The sequence below is a fragment of the Salvelinus sp. IW2-2015 genome, linkage group LG31 (assembly GCF_002910315.2).
Source record: "Salvelinus sp. IW2-2015 linkage group LG31, ASM291031v2, whole genome shotgun sequence".
Classification (NCBI taxonomy): domain Eukaryota; kingdom Metazoa; phylum Chordata; class Actinopteri; order Salmoniformes; family Salmonidae; genus Salvelinus; species Salvelinus sp. IW2-2015.
This window is the reverse complement of record NC_036870.1, coordinates 13,797,471-13,825,188: the sequence shown is the minus strand read 5'-3', so window position 1 is coordinate 13,825,188 and position 27,718 is coordinate 13,797,471. Positions and strand designations below refer to the sequence as shown.

Genomic DNA, 27,718 nt, shown 5'->3' with positions numbered 1-27,718 from the left:
CTGAGCTCTTCAGTCAGGCCATTCTACTGCCAATGTTTGTCTATGGAGATTGCAAGGATGTGTGCTCGACCTGTCAGGAACGGGTGTGGCTGTAATAGCCAAATCCACTAATTTGAAGGGTGTCCACATACTTTTGTTGTGTAGTGTATCTACAATAGATGCGTAAAATAGTTCAATTGAACACAGACTGTGGGGTATAGAAGGACGCCAGATTGGCACACACTGAACAAATCTGATCTAACAAAGTGAATATTCATCAAATCCGTCATGATTTATGTATTGTAACAGGCCCACATTGTGTATACTAAAGTCAGATTTTGATATATTTGGCTGTTTTCGCTGCACAACATTAATAGAAGTAGTCCCTTTTCAGGTTTAGAAGAAGTGACTGCTAAATGCTAACTCCCGTTCACATAAACTCGTAGCATAGCTAGCATAGACAAATCGGTGGTGGTATTCAAAGTCTTTTTTAACTGTAATGCAGTTGTTTGGTCATGATAACATGAACATATATTGGGGTTGACATCCATACAAGCATTGTACTCCGATTTTTACCTCAACATAGTGCAATATACCATAAACAATAGCCTAAATGTAGGCTAATTTTGCTGGGGGCAATGAGGAGATTTGGGATCTTTACCCCACGGCATCTTTCCCCCATGTGTTTCCATGGCATTTCCATTGTTTTGATGCGTTCTATTGACCTCTTTACCACATCTATGTTCTGTACGTTTTATGCCACTGAAAACTGGTGGTCCGTTCTCACAGAATTCTGACAAGCAATAATAGATTGTTGAGTGGTAAAGAAAGACTAACATGGGTGCCACAAAAGAGCATACTTTTTTTTTTAATCACAGGAAAGGAAGAGGGACAGCATTCTGTTCCACTCAGTGCTCTTCCATCTTACAGTCTACTAGTTAATTGCATAGGGCTGGGAAGCAGAGCTGTACAGCATCATTATTTCCCAATACCAAACCGTATGCATGTTTTCAATAAGTCACCTTTCTTTGGGTGATCGATAAAAAGAATACTGCGTTCGTGAGACAGAAATATTCTCTGTGTTACCTTAAAGTCACCTTGGAAAGATCTCAAACAATGTAAAGAATAAGTTCCAGGTAATATATCTGCTCTACTGCATAATTCTGTTGAATATGTTTTCCATTGTGATTTTAGGGGTAAAAAAAGGAAAGGCATACCATTTTTCAATTATATTAAAACTTACTTGAAGATTCTGAGACAAGAAAAGGTATGCCTTCTTGGGATGTCAAGAAAACAAAAATCAAGCCCCAAAAAAGGAGACCGCCCAACTAGGCATGTTGGTGGATGCCAAGAGTGGTCTGTTCTGACAAAGGATTATCGTGCATTGTGGGGGATTGAGATTTTTGAGGAATGTAATCCCAGTACCCTTATTTCAGTACACAGAATAAATCAGAGAACGTCCATTTTCCCTTCACAATGTCTCCTTGTCCCTAGTCCTATACAGAGCCAGTCCTGCTCATTTCTCTTCCTCCTCCTTGATGTGGTGGGGTCCCACTAGCGCTGCCTGCGGTCAGACGTGCTGGATGCTGACGATCCCCATAAAAATGGCATAGCCCAGCTTCGAGCCCATGGTGAACAGGACCGACAGGATTTGGTTGCGTTGTTTATGGTGCTCGTTGTCAAAGTCACTACCGTCCGAATGAACTGACACCTGGGATGAGAGTCAAAGAGAAGAAAGCATGACGTCTCTGCACACAGCTTATCATAACAAAACCAGTTTTTGCAATTGATTGTTAATACAGTTAGAGTTTTCAGTGTTTTGGAGTTGAGTATCACACTGCTAGACTAGGTACTCGAGATCAGTACGTCTGAACTTTGGTTCTCGAGTATCCCAAACAGTCCAGCTTTTTGATAGAACCAGTCAACCAATCATCCACTTGACAAGTTAAAATCAGGTGTGTTTGCCCTGTGCTACAACAAAAGTGACTGTACTGTTGGGGATACTACTCGAAGAACCGAGTTGAGAAATAATACTCCAGGGAACTTACCTCCGCCCTCTGAGGGGAAATAGAGGACCAGGCCGTTGGTGCAGTAGTGCCGCAGGTTGTCCTGGGAGTTGAGGTGTTGGTGGAGTTTCCCATTAGGCAACTTCACCTTCAGCAGGGGGGCGAGGTGACCGAACACATAGGCACCCAAAGAGGATGGGCTGGGGAGACAATGCACAAAGTGGCTTCATCACGGCAGTATACACACTCATATGAAAGACAGTATGGCTTTTGAACATAGCCAAAGTTCACATAATTTGCTTCGCATGCAATTTAGCAAAAACATTTAACATAATTTGCATTTTGTGCACAGCAGCCACTTACGAATCCCTGAAGAAGAACTTGTGTAAGCCCAGGCGGTGAGAGAGCAGGGTCATGCACTCCAGCACGTCATGGTAAAGCTGTGGAGGGGATCCAAAGCCCCCAGACAACTGTTAGCATGGACATACAGAAGRATTCACAGCCTGAACAACTGTATTTGCATTTATGAAAAAGGTCATCAGCAAGCAAGTGCACATGGAGCTTATTTATGACCCATCCCTCAATGAAGCCAGAACATTGTTATGTGTACAGTTAGTTAAACCAGGGATGGGCAACTCCGGTTCCCCCCAAGGACCGGAGTTGCCCATCCCCCAGTTACAAACCGAGTCAATGCACATGCTGATATAGCATTAAAAAAATATTACAGAATGTTTTAGGGTGGGATCTTTGAGAACAATACCCCTTTATTATTAACCCCCCCCCTGAAACCACCTCACTAATTATTCCTGAACGTGGTTTCCATGGAGATGAACCGTCTGACCCAATTACCACGTGTTGTGAAAACACAGACTGTTTTGGCTTCTTTCAATTACTATGAACTACCCTCTCCACGTCAGGGTACCAAAGAGGCAATCCAGGGGCCTCTCTCTGGTAATAGCTAGCTGCTATTTTCAACGTGGACTACTTTGATGATAGTCCATCCATAGACTTGACCGTATAACCCCTATCATTTCACATCTTATTATCAACTCATGTTTCACCTCCTTTCTCTTTGCTTCTCAAGACACTCTTTCATCACTCCATCTCTTATTTCTCACTGTCTGAATGATCAACTCTTTGTTCCTCTCTTTTGCATCCTCCTCCTCTTCTTTACCTTTCATCTCATCCCTCCACCTGTTACCAAAAGGCCCCCCCCCCCTTGTTTTTACACTGCTGCTACTCGCTGTTTAGTATCTATGCATAGCCACTTTACCCCTACCTACATGTACAAATTACCTCGACTAACACGTGCCTCTGCACATTGGCTCGGTACCGGTACCACCTGTATTAAGCCTTGTTACTGTTATTTTATTTAAAACTTTTTTTAAATGTAGTTTATTTAGTAAATATTTTCATAACTCTATTTTCTTAAAACTGCATTGTTGTTTAAGGGCTTGTAAGTAAGCATTTCACAGTAAGGTCTACACCTGTTGTATTCGGTGCATGGAACAAATAAAATTTGATTTGATTCCAGCAGACACTGGGAGATGAATTCACCTTTCAGCAGGACAACAACCTAAAACACAAGGCCAAATCTACACTGGAGTCGCTTACCAAGAAGATAGTGAATATTCTTGACTGGGCGAGTTACAGTTTTGACTTAAATCTGCTTGAAAATCTATGACAAGACTTAAAAATAGTTGTCTAGCAACAGTAAACAACCAATTTGACAGAGATTGAAGAATTTTGAAAATAATAAACGGGCAAATGTTGTTGAATCCAGGTGTGCAAAGCTCTAAGAGACATACCCAGAAAGACTCATATTTTTATTTATTTGTACTCTTACCCCCTTTTCTCAGTCTTGTCCCATCGCTGTAACTCCCCTACGGACTTGGGAGAGGCGAAGGTCGAGAGTCATGCGTCCTCCTAAACACGACCATGCCTAGCCGCACTGCTTCTTGACACACTGCTCACTTAACCCGGAAGCCAGCCGCACCAATGTGTCAGCTTGCAGACCCCCAGCCCGCCACAAGGAGTCATTAGAGTGCGATGGGACAAGGAAATCCCGCCTGGCCAAACCCTCCTCTATCCCGGACGACGCTGGGCTAATTGTGTGCCGCCTCATGGGTCTCCCGGTCACGGCCGGCTGTGACACAGCCTGGGATTGAACCCGGGTCTGTATGCAAGCACAGTTGCTTGCACTGTGATGCAGTGCCTTAGACCGCTGTGCCACTCAGGAGGCCCTATGTATTTCATTTTCAATAAATTTGCAAAAAAATCTAAAACATGTTTTCACTTTGTCATTATGGGGTATTGTGTGTAGATGGGTGACAAAAAAATCTAATCTAATCCATTTTGAATTCAGGCTGTAACAACAAACTGTAGAATAAGTCAAGGGATATGAATACTTTCTGAAGGCACTGTAAATGGATGGAGGGGAATAGAGGGAGCATACAGTACTCGCTTGAGCAGTGGTCACCAACCGGTCGATCACGATCGATTGGTCGATCACCAAGGCATTTTCTATTTCTTATTTGTTTCCGGTGAGAGGCTGCCTCACCGCTGCTCCCTCTCTCCCCTCAGACTGACCATCAGATGCAGGCCATCAGTCAAGTAAAACAAATAAGCTAATTATTATGCTCACTTAGCTGTGCCTCAATTAATACAAAAAATGATCTATGTGATCTATGTGATCATATGCCAAAATTGTTGAATTATAKTTTCAAAATGGTCTGAGAAGAATAACATTGGCAGGTAATTCAAGCACAGCCAATATGCAGTGATAATGTATTGGGCCTATAAAAAAATCTGTGCGGTAGATCTCAGCTTGCATTTTGACTCAGCATTTTGACTCAGAAAGTGATCTTGACTCAGAAAAGGTTGGTGACCACTGGCTAGAGCAACTACATACAACAAATGATGATCAAAAGGCACTTTATAGATCCAACACAATGAAGATCAAATGCACCTTTTTTCAAAACAGACCTGTGAATTAAGAGGACAGGACCACCCTGACTTTCCAACAGTTGATCCTTTTGTTGAAAATAACTTCAATGGCTAGGACTCCTATTTTGAAATCTAGATGTTTGACGACATAATGCATGCAACTTAACCAGGGGCACAACAGTATTTAACCTGACCATCTTGGGGTCCCATTTCCCTAATCGTAAAGCCATACTGTTGCTTTATTCCCAGAGGCTCGGTGCAGATGCAAGGGGTCACCCCAGGGGTCATCAAAGATACTTGAGACTCTTCTGCTTGTTTCTAGATGCATCTCCATCCACCCTGAGACACAATGTCTGTCGTACGTTTCATTACTGCCCTCTTTTACACAGGATGCCAGATGCTTTTATACACGAAATGCGGCACAGGTTGGTCATGGTAAACTTATGAGGATTCTCCACAGGGCCCAAAGAGTAAACACAGGCAAGCCATGTCCGTCCCTGAGCCTTGTTCCAATGTTCATACTAGCCTACTACTAAGTATACATGCCCGATATATTGCTGCACACTAAGTGCTATGCTAGAATGGAAATTGGAACATGTCCATAAAGCTTGGTACTATAGCTGCTAATCAATGCTCAATTAAGCTTCAAAAGTTTTGAAGACTTCAAAGGCTTTGACGATGAATGCCTACTTCCCCTTTAACCTTAAGCCTGACTTCAAAGGCTTTGACGATGAATGCCTACTTCCCCTTTAACCTTAAGCTGAGTAGAAGTCAAATATTTCACAGTTATAAAGAATATTTCACAATAGCTTACTTTTCTTGTAATGTTAAGAGAGAAACTGCATTACCAAGACAGAACCTAGCATTTAACCTTGCCCATGGAAGGTCATGCCAGGCGAAAGCATTTAGAAAGCATATCTATTAGGAGTGGGTCAGACAGACTTTCTTGTTCAATGACTTGAAAGCGTTCCTGAATCCACAGGGGTATCTGCTCCGACTCCTCCCCCTGGCACAGACTAAAAGAGCAGAAACCTTTGATATTTTTTTATCATCAACCTCCACCGAAAGGCGATAATGGGAATGTTAAAATGTGTGGATGTTTTTTATGTGTCTGTGTGTGTGTGTGTGTGTGTGTTAACCCCATTCCCCTACTTTAGTATGATTTGCTACACCATAGCCATCCTTTACCTGCTCTTTCTCCTCACTTCGCTTTTCTTTTTCTCTGTTCTACATGGTATGTGAACAGAGAAAAATAATCTACTAACTGTCTTCTTTTTCATTCCTCCATAGCCCTCTCCACAGGCAGAAGTTATCTCACCAATGCAGGGAGCAGTTTCTCCTCCAGTAGTGACACAAAGGCTAGAGTGTCTGCCCCTTCCTTGGCTGAGAGGTCATAGTCASTGTTGTATTTCTGAAAGACAGGACAGTCAGCCACTTAGTTTAGATATTGGGATATCAGGTCCTAGATGAGAGCATGGATGCATGGTCCCCCCGTACAAAAGAGTCAATAGAATTCACTAGGAAAAAGGCATTGCAAAAGTTAAAGTTCTGGTGAAAAATGCCTTTACAAAGCTCAAAGAGTTTGAAGAATGTGCTCAACATCCACTGAAGTAGCTAGCAAGTTTACTAGATAGCTACAGTAGGGTMGAGGCTGCTGAGGGGAAGACGGATCATAAGAATGGCTGGAACGGAGCCTATGGAATGGCATCAAACATGTTTGATACCATTTCACTCATGCTGCTCCAGCCATGACCACAAGCCTGTCCTCCCCAATTAAGGCGCCACCAACCTCCTGTGCTCCAATAGTTGCCTTGGTAACCAAACGGAACAGACTTGCTAGTTTAGCTAGCCAACCCATCAGTCCTAGCTCGCCATTATGAAAATCAAATTCAACAATGCCAACAAGGTTTTCAACTTGACTTTTYCTTTTCGAAAGTACAGAAGCTCAATAGAACATGCAATAATGAACTATAGCCATTGAATTCTACCGTGCTGATACACCATGCGTCATAGGGAAATAATGCACACTCTAGAATGCCCTTCAAGCTAATCAGAAACAAGTACTCAACAATGCCATGGTATAAGAAGTTTTAAAACAGTGAAAACCAACTGTAATCTTTAAGAGAAAAGGGCTGCCAGCTTATTCTGTAGTATAAGTTTGAGCACTAAAGTTTGAGCACTGCTGTCAACAAAAAAGCAACCACAAACCATCTATTAAAAACCTTGTTACCAAAAGAAAGACCATGGCAATCATGTGTCAATAAATGGAAGGATCCTATAATGACACCTTAACTTACCCCTCATRGTTTGTCCACTTCCTCTACACATGGACCCTTTGCCAGGACTCATTAACCATAAACCTCTTTGCCAAGACGCATAACTGTCAAGCTGCTTCCGTAAGCCACAAAAACTATAAAACACTTTGCCAAGACCCAAGACTAAACTAAATGKCATGACCCTAACTTGCACACTCATTTCCAATGAAGTTTTATACTGTCAGTGTCCAAAGAAAAGTAGAATGAAAGCAATTGAAAGCAGTCATTCATTTATAAATACTGTGAATACTAAGGCCAATATAAGTATTTGAAAACACCATTTGAATTTGAACCCTGGCCTTTTCCTACGGTGAAATATCTTCATTTTTTTTGTGAAAAACAAGCTTTTCTTAGGACTCCAATGAGAKGGTCCCAATTCGATCTCTACCCCTCCACCTTGGCCCTAACCTCTCAATCTGTAAGGTGGAAGCAATATGGTGGACGCTTACCACAACACTGCTAAACTGTTGCACAATCTGAGAGACATACTACAAAGCAGGATCAATGAGTTAACTTTGAGAAAGAGCCAGAAATAACTATTGATTGATTTCTGAAAGCTAAACTTAGATGTGTTTTGTTGAGTCCACTCTCCCCCGGGGTGCACCTTTTGGTTTTCGCTCTAGCACTACACAGCTGATTCAAATAACCAACTCATCATCAAGCTTTGATTAATTGAATCAGCTGTGTAGTACAAAGATATGCACCATGGGGGTGGGGGGGATGGACCGAGTTTGGGAAACTCTGAATTAGACCATGWCCATTTCAAGCTTATCTCCCTAAAATAATTATATTAAGGCATGTTAGCTGGCTAACTCATTGATCCTGATTTGTAGTATACCCTCCGGTGACTTTATGAGAGACCCCTCCAATCTATGCATAGAGTTTATGATCTACGATTTATACACCTGAGGCTCGTAACCCAGCATAAAACACAAAAGTAAACCTAGTGAATCAATATGCCAAGACTTTCTACCAATACAAGTCAATGCTCATAGCCAGTCAATGCTCATAACCTCAACTTATAGCCAGTTAACCTCTACCCCAAGACTCACTGTCCATGATCAACAAACCACAATTTCCCTAGACACTAATATATAAGGGCCTCCAGTTTTGCCTACCATCTTCCTTTTGCATACCAGTAGTATCAGTATGGCACAAGTGAAATAACCCTCACACTGATGCAAGTGTTCCTTCTTAATACATTTCTTAACCATACTTCTTAATATGCTTGGTATAATGTTTTTTATTTATTATGAACCTAACCTTTTCCAATTAAATGCAACAGTGTGGACCTCCCCTTTTTTGTACTGATGATTTCAGGTGAACACAACAACTAAATAACTAGTACCCAACCCAAATATGGATGAGGATGTCTTCTAGAGATTCATCATTACCATGTAGTCACTGGAGCTCAAGAAAACCCTTCTGAAACCAAGTTGTGCCTTGGCAAAATAGGATTTATTCTGCATGCCCAGAATATATAACCAAGAGAAAATCCATTGGGGCCAAAAGCATTACACATTGGACATCAGTTCCTGACTATGACGATCCCTACAAATGGCTCTGGATGTCAGTCACCTGTTTATTAGAACAGTTTAGTGTTACATTAAAACACATCTGTTTCCTACAGAACAGCTCCTAATTTGGAAGGGCATGGTTACCCACATGTTTCCTGTGTAAAGGGATGGGGGGTGGAGGGAGAGGCTGTCTTTCACCTGTTTAGTATTAATCTCCCCTGTGGGAAGGGGAAGAGACATGGTGGGAATAGGACTCACCTGTTTTCTAAGGTGAATGATGACATTACGGGGTTTGGAAAGACTACCAATACTTTCCTCTGTGGTCTTCAGTGCTGGCAAGGTACCTGAAACGAGGGACCAGAACAGTCAGCCCAAAGGGCGCTTTCAAGGTCGTCTTTATTGCATTCGTGCTGAGCAGATTATCAGACCTCACAACACCTGGAAAAGTGTTTAACATCTCAGCAACCACATTAATATGATATAGAGATCTTCTGAGATGCGTAGCGAGATTACAAAGAAAACGACCAAGACCGTAACCATTACAACCGCAGACTCGTCTGAACCCCCTGTGGCTTGAAGAAGACAGGAGGCTACAGCCAAAATGGGCTGGAACACAAAGGAGGTGGTATTGGGAGAATTAAGAATGTCAGGTGCTTGCGGACCTTTTGGTGCTTGCAGACGTGTTTCTACCCCACGACCTGTGACCCCTGTTCTACTCTAGTGAGAAGAGGGGGAAAGTGAGAGCTTCCTGTCCACATATATCAAACCATCGCTCTATGTTCCTAAGGGTGAGTGAACGCAGACTGTGAAGTAAAGCTATGTTCTACTCAGGTGATGTGTGACCCAGTGACTGTATGACCTGTGACCCTTTACTGAGTTCAGCGAGGATTTCCTTTTCTTCTCCCCCTTTACTCAGAAGAGTGTCAAGTCAGGTTCACCGAGGGCGAGTTCATTCATTCCAAAAAAAGGCATGGTGAGTACAAGGGCTGGGAATTGCCAGGGACCTTACAATACGGTATTATCACGATACTCAGGTTCCGATAAGATATGTCTTGTGATTCTCCTGATTCTATAGTATTGCGATTCGATTGCGATTTAATGTTCCAAACATATTGCTCACTATACAGTATGTCTGCTGCAGAGAGGCGAGAGAGAATGAGAAAATGATCTGTTTTGATCTGTCATGGAAATAAAAGTGCTGAAAACATGTTGGCTCACTATTTAAAGAAGATGGAGAACAAGCTGAATAGAATGAAAAATAGCAGTGTTAGCTAGCGCTGACTAAAAATTGAATCGATACATGGAGTCAAAGAATTTACATGGTATCAACCAAAATAATATTGTGAATTGTAACGGTATCAATTTTTTCCCCCATTACTAGTGAGTAACTATATCAGAACAGAACATAGCAGTGCCCTGGGTTGGAATTACATGCGCGATTTCTCCAGAGGTTGGTGATCTTGTGGACGTTGAGTGGAACGCCAAGAAACTTGGCATAGGCCTAAAAGAAAGAAAAAGATATGGATGAGAAACGGATGAGAAAACAGTTTCCACAAAAGGTGTCATGACTCCATATAATAATAATATATGCCATTTAGCATACGCTTTTATTCAAAGTGACTTACAGTAATGCGTGCATACAATTTACATATTGGTGGCGCCATGCTCTACCAACCGAGCCATACAGGACCACAATAATGGAGATACTTTGGTGCCTCCTACTTTATGACAGCGAGGCGCCTCGTTTACCACAGAGAATCTAATCCAGCAAGAAAATCACCAGATCGCACTGACAGAAATTACATATCTTTGGAACTGAAGAGAGGTGTATGACTCCTTTCCTGCCAAATCACTCATTACCTTCTGAAGAGTCAGTGAGTGTTAAAACGACACAATTTTATTTTTATTTTTATTTCACCTTTATTTAACCAGGTAGGCAAGTTGAGAACAAGTTCTKATTTACAACTGCGACCTGGCCAAGATAAAGCAAAGCAAACAAGCATACAGTCATTAACACAATAGAAAAAAATAAAGTCTATATACAGTGTGTGCAAATGGCGTGAGGAGGTAAGGCAATAAATAGGCCATAGTAGCAAGTAATTACAATTTAGCAAATTAACACTGGAGTGATAGATGAGCAGATGATGATGTGCAAGTAGAAATATTGGTGTGCAAAAGAGCAGAAAAGTAAATAAAAACAATGTGGGGATGAGTTAGATAGATTGGATGGTGTCACGTTCTGACCCTAGTTCTTGTGTTAGTTCTTTGTTTTAGTTGGTCAGGACGTGAGTTGGGTGGGTATTCTATGTTTTGTGTTTCTATGTTGGGTTTCTCGTTTGGCCTGATATGGTTCTCAATCAGAGGCAGGTGTTAGTCATTGTCTCTGATTGGGAACCATATTTAGGTAGCCTGTTTTCTGTGGTGTTTTGTGGGTGGTTGTCTTCCGTGTCTGTATGTTCCACACAGAACTGTTTCGGTTTTCGTTCGTTACTTTATTGTTTTGTATTTCAGTGTTCAGTTTTGGTCTATTAAAACTTATCATGAACACTTACCACGCTGCGCATTGGTTCTCCGATCCTTGTTACTTTTCATCCTCAGAGGAGGAAGAGGAAAGCCGTTACAGATGGGCTATTTATAGATGGGCTATGTACAGCTGCAGCGATCGGTTAGCTGCTCGGATAGATGATGTTTAAAGTTAGTGAGGGAAATATAAGACTCCAGCTTCAGCGATTTTGCAATTCGTTCCAGTCATTGGCAGCAGAGAACTGGAAGGAAAGGCGGCCAAAGGAGGTGTTGCCTTTGGAAATGACCAGTGAGATATACCTGCTGGAGCACGTGCTACGGGTGGGTGTTGTTATCGTGATCAGTGAGCTGAGATAAGGCGGGGCTTTACCTAGCAAAGACTTATAGATGACCTGGAGCCAGTGGGTTTGGCGACGAATATGTAGTGTTGGCCAAACGATTAGAGCATACAGGTCGCAGTGGTGGGTGGTATATGGGGCTTTGGTGACAAAACGGATGGCTCTGTGATAGACTGCATCCAGTTTGCTGAGTAGAGCGTTGGAGGCTATTTTGTAAATGACATCGCCGAAGTCGAGGATCGGTAGGTTAGTCAGTTTTACTAGGGTATGTTTGGCGACGTGAATGAAGAAGGCTTTGTTGCGGAATAGAAAGCCGATTCTAGATTTCATTTGGATTGGATATGTTTAATGTGAGTCTGGAAGGAGAGTTTACAGTCTAGCCAGACACCAAGGTATTTGTAGTCCACATATTCTAAGTCAGAACCGTCCAGAGTAGTGATGCTAGTCGGGCGGGCGGGTGCGGGCAGCGAATGGTTGAAAAGCATGCATTTAGTTTTACTAGCATTTAAGAGCAGTTGGAGGCCACGGAAGGAGTGTTGTATGGCATTGAAACTCGTTTGGAGGTTTGTTAACAGTGTCCAAAGAAGGGCCAGATGTATGCAGAATGGGGTCGTCTGCGTAGAGGGAGGATCAAGGAATCACCCGCAGCAAGAGCAACATCATCATACAGAGAAAAGGGTCGGCTTGAGATTTGAACCCTGTGGTACCCCCATAGACTGCCAGAGGTCCGGACAACAGGCCCTCCGATTTGACACACTGAACTCTGTCTGAGAAGTAGTTGGTGAACCAGGCGAGGCAGTCATTTGAGAAACCACACCTGTTGAGTCTGCTGATAAGAATACGGTGATTGACAGAGTCGAAAGCCTTGGCCAGGTCGATGAAGACGGCTGCACAGTACAATCTTTTATCGATGGCGGTTATGACCTTGAGCGTGGCTGAGGTGCACCCGTGACCAGCTCGGAACCGGGATTGCACAGCGGAGAAGGTACGGTGGGATTCGAAATGGTCAGTGATCTGTTTATTAACTTGGCTTTTGAAGACTTTAAAAAGGCAGGGCAGGATGGATATAGGTCTATAACAGTTTGGGTCTAGAGTGTCACGCCATTTGAAGAGGGGGATGACCGCGGCAGCTTTCCAATCTTTAGGGATCTCGGACAATACGAAAGAGAGGTTGAACAGACTGGTAATAGGGGTTGCAACAATGGCGGCGGGTAATTTTAGAAAGAGAGAGTCCAGATTGTCTAGCCCAGCTGATTTGTACGGGTCCAGGTTTTGCAGCTCTTTCAGAACATCTGCTATCTGGATTTGGGTGAAGGAGAAGCTGGGGAGCTGTTTGCCGGGGTTAGGGTAGCCAGGAGGAAAGCATGGCCAGCCGTAGAGAAATGCTTCTTGAAATTCTCGATTATCGTGGATTTATCGGTGGTTACAGTGTTACCTAGCCTAAGTGCAGTGGGCAGCTGGGAGGAGGTGCTCTTGTTCTCCATGGACTTAAAAGTGTCCCAAAACCTTTTGGAGTTAGATGGCTCCTTCAAAGACAGATAGATCATTTTAGGAAGACTCAAAAAGCAGCAATATCCAGGATTATCCTGCCTTAACAAGACAAATGTGTACTAGCCTTATGCTGACAGGGGAAGTGTCTCTGAATTTTTCCATTTAACTCAATCTTAAGTTAAACCCTGGGACATGTCAGACCAACAAAATGAAATGACCAACCTGTGCTTCCTAAATTATGCCTACGTGTAGGCCTAGGCTAGGCCTCTTGAAAGTTGACAAGGGGGGGAATACATTCAATATATGAAAACAAAGACGTCAATCATCGCTTTAGCATGAAGTAGGCTAAAAGTAGTCACCCTTACAGGGTTAAATTACATGTAGCTTGGTGGTGGTGGTAGTGGTAGGAGGGGGAAGAAAAAGGAGAGGGGTGACGAGGCCCTAGGTCGTCTTTCTGAGTTTCAAACCCCCCATTTCTGAACACGCCAGAAAACCGCAGTTAAAAATTATTAAACACAGATACCCTCGCCCGGGACTGTTTGCAAATTCCGCTAAGGATTGAGGCATTCTGTGGCGAGACGAGGGACAAGCTCGGAGCGCTTTATAAATCATCCTCGTTTTTGGGTGTCTGCAGGGATGGAGTGGAACGCATAGCCTATTTCAAATAGAGAGTGCAATAAAAACCTACAGAACAGTAAACAAACTAAATACAAGCCAAGTACGCTAGCCTCAACTTGGTCCAAATTTCAGATTTATTTTGAAATTCATCTTGGAAACGTTCAAAACGAGGGCCTGAACATGGCCAATAGCATACTACGAATAGCCTAGTTTGCTCCAGAATTTAGTTTCTGGAAGGAGCTAGCCTAAAGTAGGCTATACCACAAAGTATGTCAACATTAAAAGTAGGCTATGCCTGGATAATAACAAAATCATTAACTTTACCAAAATTCACTGGTTTTCCATAAATCTTGGTTGTGATATTCCTGGAATCAGAAGGGAAAATAAGTACAAAACCTGGGAATTTTAGGAAGGTTACTGGAATGTTGCAACCTTACTCCTGACCAATATACTTTTATTGTTAAGTAAAAAACAGGTAGCTGGAAAGTCAAAGAATGAAGACAGCAGCTAGACCAGAACATTGGTACTCAGCCAGATGGATGTGTATACAAGAAAATGACCTTTAACCCTCCCACATGAGCATTAGCTGTAGTGCACCCCTCCCTCCCTCAGAGTAGGCCATGGCCTCTGTGTGTGAGTGTAGTTATAATAATAGAGAAGGCTCAGGGCATTGTGACTACTACCATACGTTAGAAACAATACTCCACCCCTCTCGGGTGTGGGTTCAGTAATGGGAGACCCCACTTTGTTGTAGACGAGAATGAAAACAATATTTTTTTTTCCTGCCACAGGAAAAATAATGGGAGTGTTTCCTTCCCTCTGTGCGATTTGCAAAATGCTTTTAAATCCCCTTTCCTGCAGAAAAATGCTATTTAAGTTTGCCAGCTGAAGTGTGTCTGGCTTGAGGGACACGAAAGAAACGTTCAGGTTTAGATCACTAACCTAGTTGCCTAAGTGATWAAACAGAAGCTGACCTGAACATTGTTCATTAACATGGTTTTAACTACTGTGGATTATGCCATAGCTGCCCGAGATAGGGAGAGAGATGAGATAGTCATCTGTGGTCTTTGCTGTTTAGATACAAATCATGGAAGTTGAGAAAGCTTTACAAGCATTTGGGTTTTAGACCCCCTAAAAATACATGTCAAGGAGGGAGTCACAGTAATTGTGAGAGGCCTTTATGGGTCGGCAGGAAATTTCTTTGTGGCTCCCAATCACATCTACTCATTTTTTGTTTGAACTTATGCACTGGTGCCATGGTAACCAATTAGGTGTGGGGCATGTTATCAAGATAACTCTAGTAAGGATTTTTACCCAGTGTTGTAGTACTCAAGACCAGTCTCGAGTCCGGTCTCGAGACCACGTATTGTGCACATATTGAGTCTCTCGGTCCTGATACATTTGTTGACTGAGACCATCATTTCTTCCCGAGACCAGCCAGGACCAGCGGGGTAAAAAAACTCAGAATAATCAGCTTCCATTCAGACATCGCATAAAAGTGCTTCGCCAGGCCAAATATATACATTCTTGAAACATGAATATATCTTATCGCCTACTGAAACCTGTGATTCCTGCTTTACTCATAACATTACTGTCCTTTACTTTCATAAAAAAATATCCTGAAAACTTTTCGCAATTTCCTTGACTCGCTGGTAGGGAAGAGTGGGGGAAATTGTTGGAAAGTTGTGCGCTCACTATTAGTAAAGGTCAGACTGGGAAATTGTAATTGTAAATGTATTTCTTATAGAGACAGGTTTGGGCAGTTGCAAACCTATTGGACCTAGGCTTCCAGTGTGTGTCAGGCGTGTGATGCTGAAAGGACAGCAACCGTAATTGCTGTGGTCCCGTGTGGCTCAGTTGGTAGAGCATGGCGCTTGCAACGCCAGGGTTGTGGGTTCAATTCCCACGGGGGGACCAGGGTTCATTTCCCACGGGGGGACCAGGATGAATATGTATGAACTTTCCAATTTGTAAGTCGCTCTGGATAAGAGCGTCTGCTAAATGACGTAAATGTAATAACAGCGAACTCATGTAGGAGAGTGCAATTTTTACTTACAAAAAAATATTGTTGTCAGAGTGCAGTATAACTGAAATACTGCATCTAAATATTTATGTTATCTTCCCCTTTCTTGGGTTTGCTCAAGTTTCTTTTAACCCCTCTCGTGGTGGTGATGGCTGCATGCTGTTTAGACAGCTGCACTGGACAGTGAGATAATCCATGCTGGCGTAATTGAAAACAGGCCAGCCAGGGTCCAAAGCAAGTCCCTATAACACCAACAAAATTAAGACCTGCCCCTTTCCATGTGCCACCATTCACAATGACATCAGCATGAATTGTGTGTTAGTTAGATGAACAGACATTGAATTAGGATTTAGAATAATTTAATAGGATCTCTTGTTAACAGCCCTCTGATGTTCACTGCGATAATTAACCATATGAATTACCCTATGCCAAATACAGAGCAAACACTAGGCTAACCCCTTAATGGTTTAAACAGTCAATGATCTCAAACAAACACCATCTGGTAATGATGGTCACGAAATAGCCTAGTGTTTACTCTGTCCATAAATATTTCAGTGTATGACCTCAGATAATTGTATATTTAGTTAGTAGTAGTAAATTAATCTAAACAAAAAGTCAATGCCATTTTAAATAATGTTAATATTTCACTTCACAAATTAATGCATATTGTGGACTGGATATTGCAGTGGCCACTGATCAGCCAATATATTCTTATTCGGTGAGGTTTTAATGGCAGTTGGCATCCAATATGATGCATTCTGTTACCAACTGAACGGGAGTACAATTCCATTATACGTTGTGATACAAAATTGAAAAATAAATATAATTAGCCTGCCAACCAATGTCCCCTCAAAACATGTTGACACTGAGCACATTTCAAGTCTGCTAAGCGCAAACTTGAACGTTGAGAAAATTCTGTGCAACTTCCAGCGCTCGTTTACTGTGAACACTGAGGCTGTACCCGCTTTAAGTTACAGTTTTAACAGTGGCCATGTAGGCTATTGTGGCTATTTTATCATAATGTAGGCCTACCAGAGTGGCCTACCATCAAAAACAATGGAGTAAATGCATCCATAACATTTTAACATGGAAATAGCTGTTATATCTTTCAGCCTACAGTAGCAGCCAATGTGTGGTGTTTAATGTAGGCCTACATTCCATGAGACTTTTGAAAGAAAAACATGCAGGGCTTGACATTAGCCTGTTTATCCTTCAGACAAGATGTGTGATGTAAGAAACCAGTTTACAACATAAAATGCATTATTATTCCCATTATTACAGAGAATCAGACAAATTATGCTACCTTCTGCCTGTTGGCTACTTAGCTTATTCAAGCCTGTCTCAAAATACAACACTGCCACTTTAAGACAAAAAAAATTCTTTACCTGACTCACTTTCCAATGATGTCTAGAAATGTACACATTTTGTGCTCTTGTAGGAAGCAATCACTCCCCTATTTCTGACAACAAGTTATCTATAACTGAGCTAATAACTCACTAACTAGTAAAGGATATGAACAAAATGTGCATGTGTCTACATGCAGCTCTCGCTGTGATCTCAAACCAAGTGCATCTATTCACGACTGCTCATGCTGTCAACACAGTCCAGTTCATAGTAAATGGCACAGATCCATATGTGGCAATGGTCTATTTGCATATAGGCCTACTGCAGCTCTGATTGCACTGGTCTGTGTAGAGTACGGGCTGAGTATCAAGTGTCAATGTAATAGATGCATTCTGCCTACAACAACATTTCTTAAATAGTTTGTTTTGTTTCGGTATTTTGCATTGAAAGTGGTTAATATTGTGTTGATTCGATCACAATTGCCACAGTAAAGGGAAACGTTGACAGTGTTAACAGGGAAAACCCTAGAACAGTGGTCACCGACCTTTTCTGAGTCAAGATCACTTTGAGTCAAAATGCAAGCTGAGATCTACCGCTCAGATATGTTTTTACATGACTTATAAAATGCAAGCATTAACCAATGAAAACATTAACATTAACAGTACTGTAGCAATGAGGTTTGTTCAGTAATCTATTGGCCCAATACATTATCAATGCATATTGGCTTTGCTTGAATTGCCCTGCCAATGCATTGCTGTTTGGGCCATTTAAAAATACACATATTTCCAAATTAGAGGTAGGCTATATGAACACATCAGTAACAGATCCATTGTTGTATTACTTGTGAAGCACAGCTGAGTGAGCATACATTTAAATAATTTGCTTTTTATTTGTATTTTACTGGGCTGATAGTGCCTGCATCTGATGGTCAGTCTCAGTGGAGGGAGATGGCAGCGAACTGAGGGTCTGCCTCTCAACATCCTCCGCTCTCCCTTTCCTCCACTTACACTGACCAAAAAGAACACATCTTCAAGATGATTTTGAAACTCAAGTCGCACCACATAATCTATGCCACATGCACAAATTCATGTTTTTTAGTCATATGAACAGTGAAAGTGAAATATTCCTCGATATTAAAAAGACAAGCCGCTAATAATAACAACAACGCAAGCCTATAGATACACTTTCCTACTCATTCATTACTACTGCAGTGCTTGTTGTAGCGCTGGGTGGAAATAGGAAGAACGTGCATTTTATGGCTTATAAAAGTGGTGAATACAAAGTGCTGACAGTGGTGAATGAACTCACTCATATAAACCGCATCTATTTGCTGTATTCGTTGACAGTCTCTCTAGTCATGATTTTAAAAAATCTCACAGTATCAACTTTGCTGTAGCTTTCTTTTATGTCTGCTACGTTACTGCAAACATGGTTATCTGAGCCATCCGATTGGCCAACGGTAGGCCTATAATGCACTTGATTTGCTCTCTGCGCCGGGAAAACAGTTTGTACCTTTTAGACACATGAAATGGTTCAAAATGGCAACAGTTTGCCTAAGCGGCGCACAGGGCAGCTGAATCGGGTGCACCTACTGCCAACAGCCAGAGACAAAAAAAAAAAAAAATAGGAACACAAGGCTATTGTTGTTTGGTGATCGGATAGGAACGCCTTGGAGATTGACACCTGTGGTAAATGCAATTGATTGGACATGATTTGGAAAGGCACACACCTGTCTATATAAGGTCCCATAGTTGACAGTGCATGTCAAATCAAATCAGAGCAAAAACGAAGCCATGAGGTCGAAGGAATTGTTTGTAGAGATCCAAGATAGGATTGTGTCGAGGCACAGATCTGGAGAAGGGTACCAAAAAATGTCTGCTGCATTGAAGGTCCACAAGAACACAGTGGCCTCCATCATTCTTAAATGGAAGAAGTTTGGAACCACCAAGACACTTCTTAGAGCTGGCCGCCCAGTCAAACTGAACAATCAGTGGAGTATCCCATCATTTGCATTACTTATTGCAATGGGCATAAACTTTACAGCACAAGCGGAGAAGTCTGAGAGAATTGGAATCAGTGTGAATGCAATTGGCATTTGCAATTGGCAAATGCCAATTGTGAACGACCGGTTCGATTCAGTCTTATGTAGCAAGATTWAATTTTTTTTTTTTTTTTTTACATTGGAATAAAATGTAGCCTAAAAAAATTAAACCACCAGTTGTGTATTCATTAATTGTATTCCTTTGCAAAATGTTTTGTTTGTTGAGAAATGTTTTGTAACGATCTGCGACTAATGAATACACCCCAGTCCTAGAGACAGACAGTTTGGCTCTCACAATGTACCAATGTTTTTAGCTCTGTTGCCCTAGATTTCCAAGACTACTGTCCCGAAGGTCCTGTGTAGAGTCTGTGCTGCGTCGTTACTGTAGTCTATTTTCTGTGAGGGTAACCATCTTAGGACCATGCTTTTCTTGAAGAATTGTTTGGGTGTGGTCAAATAATATTTACCTTTCCTTTGTTCAATTAACCCTTTAACACTAATTCTGAGAAACTGGCCAATACTGAGAAGTTATTGTTTAACCTTTAGTATGTGTGTGCACAGCTGAAAGCTTGTAGTAAGTGACTGAAAGTGTGACTGATTGAAGTCCTTGGTCCAAAAGAGCCCTTATCCTAAAGGGCAGATGAGCTGTTGCTGGAGGATCTCAGTAAAGGGCAGATGAGCTGTTGCTGGAGGATCTCAGTAAAGGGCAGATGAGCTGTTGCTGGNAGGATCTCAGTAAAGGGCAGATGAGCTGTTGCTGGAGGATCTCAGTAAAGGGCAGCAGATCAGATAGATGTTTTGCTGATGCATAACACCCTTTTCTTAATTCCAACAGATAATTGTCTGACAGCCACATTAAAGTCCGGCCAAAGGGCTGTATTCACAGGAGACACAGTGACACTGACCTGTATTGTCGAGTCCTCTGGGTGGACGATCTACTGGTACAGACACAGCCAAGACTCTGATCCTCTCCTACACTCGCAGCCGAGTCAGTGTCTCAAATGGAGGGCAGTACTGGTGCAGAGCTGGGAGAGAGGACCCTGCCTACTACACCCTGTACTGTGATCCAATCCAGATCAACATTACTGGTGAGTCTGATAGAAACAATATTTCCCACCTAAACATGAATGGATCATTAATTTTAGTGATGGTTATTGTCTACACATGATCCATTTACATTTCTTATTCTAACTACAACCTTTTTGTCATGAGTATCAATTAATACATTCAGAATTTTTAAACTGAGTTTATTGTGTGTGTTGCGTTTGTACAGACCAACCCAATGCTGTTCTGACCCTAGATATTCAGTGGAGAGATTGGCACTATTAGATGTAAGACACACAGGGAGTATGAGTGGTATAAGGACAGGAAGGATTTTCAGCATATTTTTGTTTATTGAGTTGTGATTGAATCATGGTTTGATTGTGTTGAACTATAGACTGCATGTTCCTCAGTTTACATTTTTTGTGGTCTGAGAGGCAATTGAGAGGTAGTCAGTGACAGTTCATATGATGTTTGATGTTGTCAAATGTTGTGTGGAAGGCTGATGACTCTTGGTTGGTTGCCTTTGACAATGGCACCTGCCACTTGCCAATTAGCAGTGCACAATAAGCTTGATAAGATCATCCATTCTGAGCAGAATAGGATAGAGGTCAAATGTTGAAATGGAGGTTTGCATCCTGATATCCATACTAAACCTAGGCATGATGTGTTGTGTTTTGTTTCAGTCTTTTTTACATTTATTTCATTTATTAAAAAAACTTTAAATCAACCTTTTCGGGGTTCTTGCATCATTGAAGTCAAAATTTGACATTTATGGCAGATAACATTTAACATCTGCGGTAAGCAGGACAGATGTCAAATAACATCATGATTGATTAGTTCATGTTGCTCTTCCATAAAAAACCCTGAAAACCCTGTAGATTGCACTTCATGGACCACGGTATAGGTAAATGGCAGACAAGGCAATAGGTAAATATGAATCATTATACGCTGGGTGGCATAACCACATACAGACAGCCAAACAGATTGCAGGCAGCCAGAATGCAAACATTTTCATTTTTTATAGTTGAAAATCCAACAGAAAGTTGCGCACCCAATGTTCACCAGCCTGAATGTGATATGAGTTAATTTTGGTATACATTGGTAAAGACAATCCCAGCCTTGAACAATGTTGTGGCCATGGGAAAAATGCAAGAAAACAGGTACTGTACCTCGTGTTGTTGATTTTGTGTGGTGTTGGATTGTTAATCGGGCAACACTAATCAAAGCCTAGGTGCAGTATATATAGCCTATATCATGAGTCTTATGCATGGTTGGGTAAAATTTAGAATAAATCGAAAGTTACTAGTTACCTGTCCAAAATTGTAATCAGTAACGTAACTTTTGATTAACCAAACTCAGTAACATAAAATATTACTTTCATTTACTTTTGGATTACTTGTGCCTTTAAAATGCATTAGAAGACAAAAGGATCCATCAAACGTGTTTGGTGTTTTATCATTGTGTCTCTGACTTGTGGCCAGGTGGAACAAACTTAAACTGTGCCATTTCTCAATGCTGAATTGAATGTCATTGCAAAAACAAAAGTGTCAATGTATTTTTCTGCAAACATCCTTTCTGTGAGTTTAAATTAATCCAAGTTTGTTTTTTGTTTTTTTAAGTATTTGTAATCTGATTACAATATTTTGCTGGTAGGATAACTGAATAGTTTGTTTAAAAAGAATCAGATTACATGTAATCAGTTACTGCCCAACCCTGGTCTTATTCATAGTTTATTTATGGTTGAAAGTCGCATCCCACAGTGTTTGCCATTCCACAACATGTGTTAATTGTTCCAACATGACAAGTCATTTGGTTGGATTACAAGGGCTTAATAATAGTAAACAAGGGTGTTCCCTACTCCAAGGCTGTGCGACATCAAATACAACCTACTATATATGAATTAAAAAGCCAAGCTACGTACGTCAACATTTTTTCTTTGTGTCCTCTTTGAGACACACCCTCCTTTTTGAAGGACGATTGTAGGAATAGGTTAGTCAAAAAGCTAAAGTCAAGGTGATGTTTTGTTTGTGTTTAAACAGGTCCTAATCAATTTGAAATTTGAAATTTAGTTACAATAAGTTTAAATTCATTATAAAATAGCTTTTTGATCAGCTACTGAAAATGCTGATTTAGTCTGAGAAACAGAAAGTCAGGGTACAGTGTATTGGAACAACTTCCATTTGGTTAGCCCCCTCAAGTCTCAATTGCATGCCTTCCTCTCTCATCAGTCTAAAATTGTATTTAATAGTGTTATCCGGGAGCTAATACAACTATTAAGCCATTTCCCATTGTATTATAAATTAATGCAGCCCAGCTGATGGTTTACACAAGTGTCAGGACATGAACCCTCGCCCAAATAAGGGATTCAGTTTTTTCAGATCTACATGGGTTCAGCTGATGAATCACCGAAGCAATCAGAGTTGAGTTGTGATTCACGTCTCACCGTTTTTTTTAGCAGCCCAGCGCTCAGACCACGCGGCTCCTGTCGAGTCACACCTGACGTAGGTGGCCCAGATAAAAGACTGGTACTCACCCTGCAGATGACAAACTACGTCTCATCATTGAAAACTCCATACTTGAGAAGTTAAATCATTTGTATCATATATTTGGTTGAATTTTTTTAAATAGCCATATTTTACCCATCAAGATGGTACTACCTTCAGCTAAACCTTTTGAGGGATTACACATGCATCTTAATATTTGCCATCTCAGGTAAGAAAATGCATCCAGTGAAGTAGGAACAACATTATTTGCTTTATGGAAAAAGGAAGGAAAAATGTTTCTGAGGCTTGAAGTTGGGGAATTTTAACTATTTGGTAATGTATATATTATCAATTTATATATATATATATAAATATATATATAATATATATATAATTGAATGTATATAATTATATACCTCGTATACCTTATAGTATTAAGAAAGATATCAATTTTACATGCAATCTCTATCAAAAACCTGATGCATACTGTATGGATACTGGGTAGTAGTTAATGACAGGAAAATCGAATTTTGTGAGATGTTTAAGTGTCTTACAGACTGATTTTGAAGTAATCAATCCCTTAAATTATGGTATAATAAGATGTTTGTCTGATATCAATTTAAATATACTGTACCACTATATTCCTGTTGAAGTCGGAAGTTTACATACACCTTAGCAACATTTAAACTCAGTTTTTCACAAAAACAATTATTCACAATCCTAGTAAAAATTCCCTGTCTTAGGTCAGTTAGAATTACCACTTTATTTTAAGAATGTGAAATGTCAGAATAATTGTAGAGAGATGATTATTTCAGCTTTTATTTCTTTCATCACATTCCCAGTGGGTCAGAAGTTTACATACACTCAATTAGTACTTGGTAGCATTGCCTTTAAATTGTTTAACTTGGGAAACGTTTTGGGTAGCCTTCCACAAGCTTCCCACAATAAGTTGGGTGCATTTTGGCCCATTCCTCCTGACAGAGCTGGTGTAACTGAGTCAGGTTGTAGGCCTCCTTGCTCGCACACACTTTTTCAGTTCTGCCCACATTTGCTATGGGATTGAGGTCAGGGCTTTGTGATAGCAACTCCAATACCTTGACTTTGTTGTCCTTAAGCCATTTTGACAACTTTGGAAGTATGCTTGGAGTCATTGTCCATTTGGAAGACCCATTTGCGACCAAGCTTTAACTTCCTGACTGATGTCTTGAGATGTTGCTTCAAAATCTCGTCATACTTTTCCTGCCTCATGATGCCATCTATTTTGTGAAGTGCACCAGTCCCTCCTGCAGCAAAGCACCCCCACAACATGATGCTGCCACCATTGTGCTTCACGGGTTGGATGGTGTTCTTCGGCTTGCAAGCCTCCCCTTTTTCCTACAAACATAATGATGGTCATCATGGCCATCAGACCAGAGGACATTTCTACAGAAYCTACGATATTTGTCCCCATGTGCAGGTGCAAACTGTTATGTTTGTTCCTTATATAATGACAGGTTTAACTACTTTTAATCAACATATACTTCAGCTAGAATTAAATCAAAGTTTATACGTCACGTGCGCCGAATACAACAGGTGTATTCACCTTACAGTGAAATGCATGGCTAAACAAGGAGAAAACTCCTTGTTTAGCCATTCAAGGCATTCTTCAACCACCTGCCCCGCCCGCATAGCCTGCTGGGTAACGTAGTCTAAATGTTATTAACACATAACAACARATCTTCCTTCCTTTAAAAGAAACCTACTTTTCTATGTAACTACACGTCACATCACATTTGTTTACTCAACCTGCAAAACACGCAATATTTAATAACACACATTTCTTTCCCCCCAATTTTTTTTTTTTTACATTGCTCTCGTAACTTAAGAGGCAATAAACATATTCTGATATATTTATTATTTTTCAACTAAATATAGTCTGTCCAACAATACTCTATTGTGGATCTATTTCTTTTCATATACACAAAACATTCAGGCCAGGTGCCCCTTTTATTTATTTTTTATTTTTTAGCAATTCTCAATAAGCCTTTCAGGGGCTCTGACAGTCCTTTTTGGTCGTTCTGCTGACGTGCTTCCTGAAACATTTGGACAGCGTTCATTGTCAGTTAAGGTGTTCTGACTGATTTGTCCATTTCTAAAGGCATTTGATGCTTCAACAGTATCCTCCTGATGATCCTCAGTCCCTTGAGGGAATGGCTGAAGCCTTAGATCCACTCTGTTTTGTCTCAGTTGTGATCCATGCTCCGTTTGGATCTCATAGGATCATTCTCTCTGCACACACCCTTGCTGCATCCAGGTTCCTGTAGTGATGTCTCGGYGTCATACATAATCTCCAGGTTTCAGTTCAGGTAAGTGTCTTGCACTTCTGTCGTGTCGCTGTTTTTGTTTGTCTTTCTGTTTTTCCTTCGAGTTTGACCTTGTGAGCACCTTTGGGTGTTAGCAAGTCCTCATGGATGGGTAGGTTGGTTCTGCTGCAACGTCCCATCAACATTTGTGCAGGTGAAAGTCRGTTCTGCAGCGGTGCGCTGCGGTAGATCATCAGATTTTTTAGGAAATCCTCCTTTCCATCGTGTGCCTTTTTCATCAGACCTTTGACAATTTTGACTGAACTCTCTGCTAAGCRGTTGGACCTTGGGTAGTTGGGGCTGGAGGTGTTGTGTTGGAATCTCCAGTCGTTAGTGAACGATCGGAATTCGGAACTTGAGAACTGCAGGCCATTGTCCGAGTACAGTTCAGATGTAACCCCATGTCTTGCAAAGACTGATGTCAGGTAGGTGATTACAGCTTTGCTGGAGGTAGTTGGTAGTGTTGCTACTTCAGGGTAGTTTGAGTAGTAGTCTATAACAACAATGTGACTTTTGCCATTGCAGTCAAAAAGGTCAACTCCAACTTTGTAGTAGGGTCTGGTGTGTGCTGGAGGACGCATTAGCTGCTCTGCTTGCTGCTTTGGCCTGTAGGTCAAACACAGTTCACATGAAGCAGTGGTCTGGCTGATTCCCTGGTTCATTCTTGGCCAGTACATTACTTCTCGTGCTCATTGTTTGCATTTTTCCTCACCCAAGTGGCCTTCGTGTATTTTCTGTAGCATTTCTTTGCGTAGTGTCATGGGAATGACAATCTTGTTGCCTTTGAACACTATGTCATCCACAACGGTGAGCTCTGCTCTGCACATCCAGTAGTCCTGTATTCTCCTTGGACAGTTGTTTTTCTGTGCAGGCCATCCTATCAGTGTTGTTTCTTTCAACTCTGACATTGTTTGGTCAGCTGCGGTCTCTCTTTTCATCTGCTCCATTCTATCAGAAGATGCAGGAAGTGATGCTACGATCATGTCAACGTAGGCCTGAATCTCAGTGTTTTTCTGTGTGTCAAAACTCTCTTTCTTGTCGGCGGTGAACATGAACTTTCCCGGGGTATAGATCATCTTCACATCATACTTTTGCGGTCTGATCAACATTCTCTGGATTCTCATTGGACAATCATTCAGTGGCTTAGACATGATTGACACCAATGGTTTGCGGTCGGTTTCTACTTCAATGTCTCGTCCATAGATGTATATGTGCTCTGTCTCTGCGCCTGTCAAGGCTCTGGACGCATAAGCGACGGGTTGCCATGTGTCGTCATGCTGTTGCCGAAGAACTGCTCCCAGGCCAAACTGTTACGTGTCTGCAGAAATCCTTGTGCTTTTCTCTGGATCATAGAACCTGAGCACTGGCTCTTCTGTGATTGTCTTCTTTAGGTTTTTAAAGCAGTTTTCCTGTTCATGGGACCATTCCCATTCATTTTCTCTGTTACAGAAGACATCTGAGTGGAGCGGATTGTGCTGACAGTTGAGGTATGAACTTTGCAAGGTAGGTGATCATGCCCATGAAGCGTCTCACGTTGTCCTTGTTCTTCAACCATGTTGTTGATGGCTGATGTTTTCTTCGGTCCTGGTTTGACTCCATCCTCTGAAAGTACGTCTCCCACGAAGGTAAGTGTTTTCACACCAAATTCGCATTTGTCCTTGTTTCATTTTAGGTTGACTTTCCATGTCAGGTCCAGCACTTGTCTCACTCTCACGTCATGTTCTTCATTTGCGGACCGCCAGACAATGATGTCATCCATCATGGGCTCCACTCCAGGAATGTGCTCGAAGATCATGTGGATTGTCTTGTGGTAGACCTCTGGTGCAGAGAGAATCCCATATGGTAGACGAAGAAATCTGTACCTGCCCTCAGGTGTGTTGAATGTGCATAGCCTTGAGCTTGCATCATCTAGCTTCATTTGCCAGAATCCTGATGCGGCATCAAGCTTACTGAACCACTTTGCTCCAGCAAACTGCCACATTATCTATTCTCTGGTTGGCAACTTGAAATGCTCTCTCTTGATTGCTTTGTTGAGATCTCTCGGGTCTAGACATATCCTGAGATAGCCGTTCTTTTTCACCACAATAACCAGTGAGCTTACCCAGTCTGTAGGTTCATTCATTTTTGTGATGACGTCCATCTTTTCCATGCGTCCGAGTTCCTCCTTGAGCTTTTTCCTCAGTGCAAATAGAACTTTTCTGCATGCATGCACAACTGGAGTAATTTTGTCATCAGTACATATTTTGTGTTCTCCTGGTGAACATCCAAGACCCTCAAACACATCCTCATACTCAGCCAGTAGCGATTCTTGGTCATTTTCAGTCTGTGATGTCACTACATACACTCTTTTCAACAAATTGAGCTTTTCACAATCAATGATTCCTAGAATAGGCTGTACACTCTTTTCCACGATCAGCACCTTCGCTCTGAACTGTTTTCCTTTGTGCTATAAAGTTACTATACAGCTTCCTTTGACTGGTACATTCTCCCCAGTATAACTAGTAACCTTAATTTTCACAGAGTGTATTTTGCTCTTCACTTTAAGTGTTTGGTAGTCAACCAGCGACAACAGGTTCACCTGTACTCCAGTATCAAGCTTGAATGCTATTATAGTTTCATTCACAGTCAATGGCACAATCGATTCAGCTTTTACTGCATTGCATATTTCCACAGAATCAACAAAGAATTCTTCAATCTCCTCCTTGTCT

At 41.4% G+C, this 27,718-nt stretch overlaps 1 protein-coding gene, 1 non-coding gene and 1 pseudogene across 2 annotated transcripts in view; 2 read left to right on the top strand and 1 right to left on the bottom strand.

The window, feature by feature from the left end:
* Positions 1 to 1,301: 1,301 nt before the first annotated feature.
* LOC111955503 (metaxin-1-like) lies at positions 1,302 to 26,161 on the bottom strand (annotated as a pseudogene).
* trnaa-ugc (transfer RNA alanine (anticodon UGC)) lies at positions 15,574 to 15,650 on the top strand. Its single transcript has one exon. It is a non-coding gene; the product is annotated as a tRNA-Ala (tRNA).
* Positions 22,723 to 27,718, top strand: part of LOC111955526 (uncharacterized) — a 92,090-nt gene continuing 87,094 nt past the window's right edge. Inside the window, exon 1 of the mRNA XM_023975739.2 lies at positions 22,723 to 22,897. The gene's annotated coding sequence lies outside the window, so the exon portion shown is untranslated. The remainder of the gene's footprint in view (positions 22,898 to 27,718) is intronic.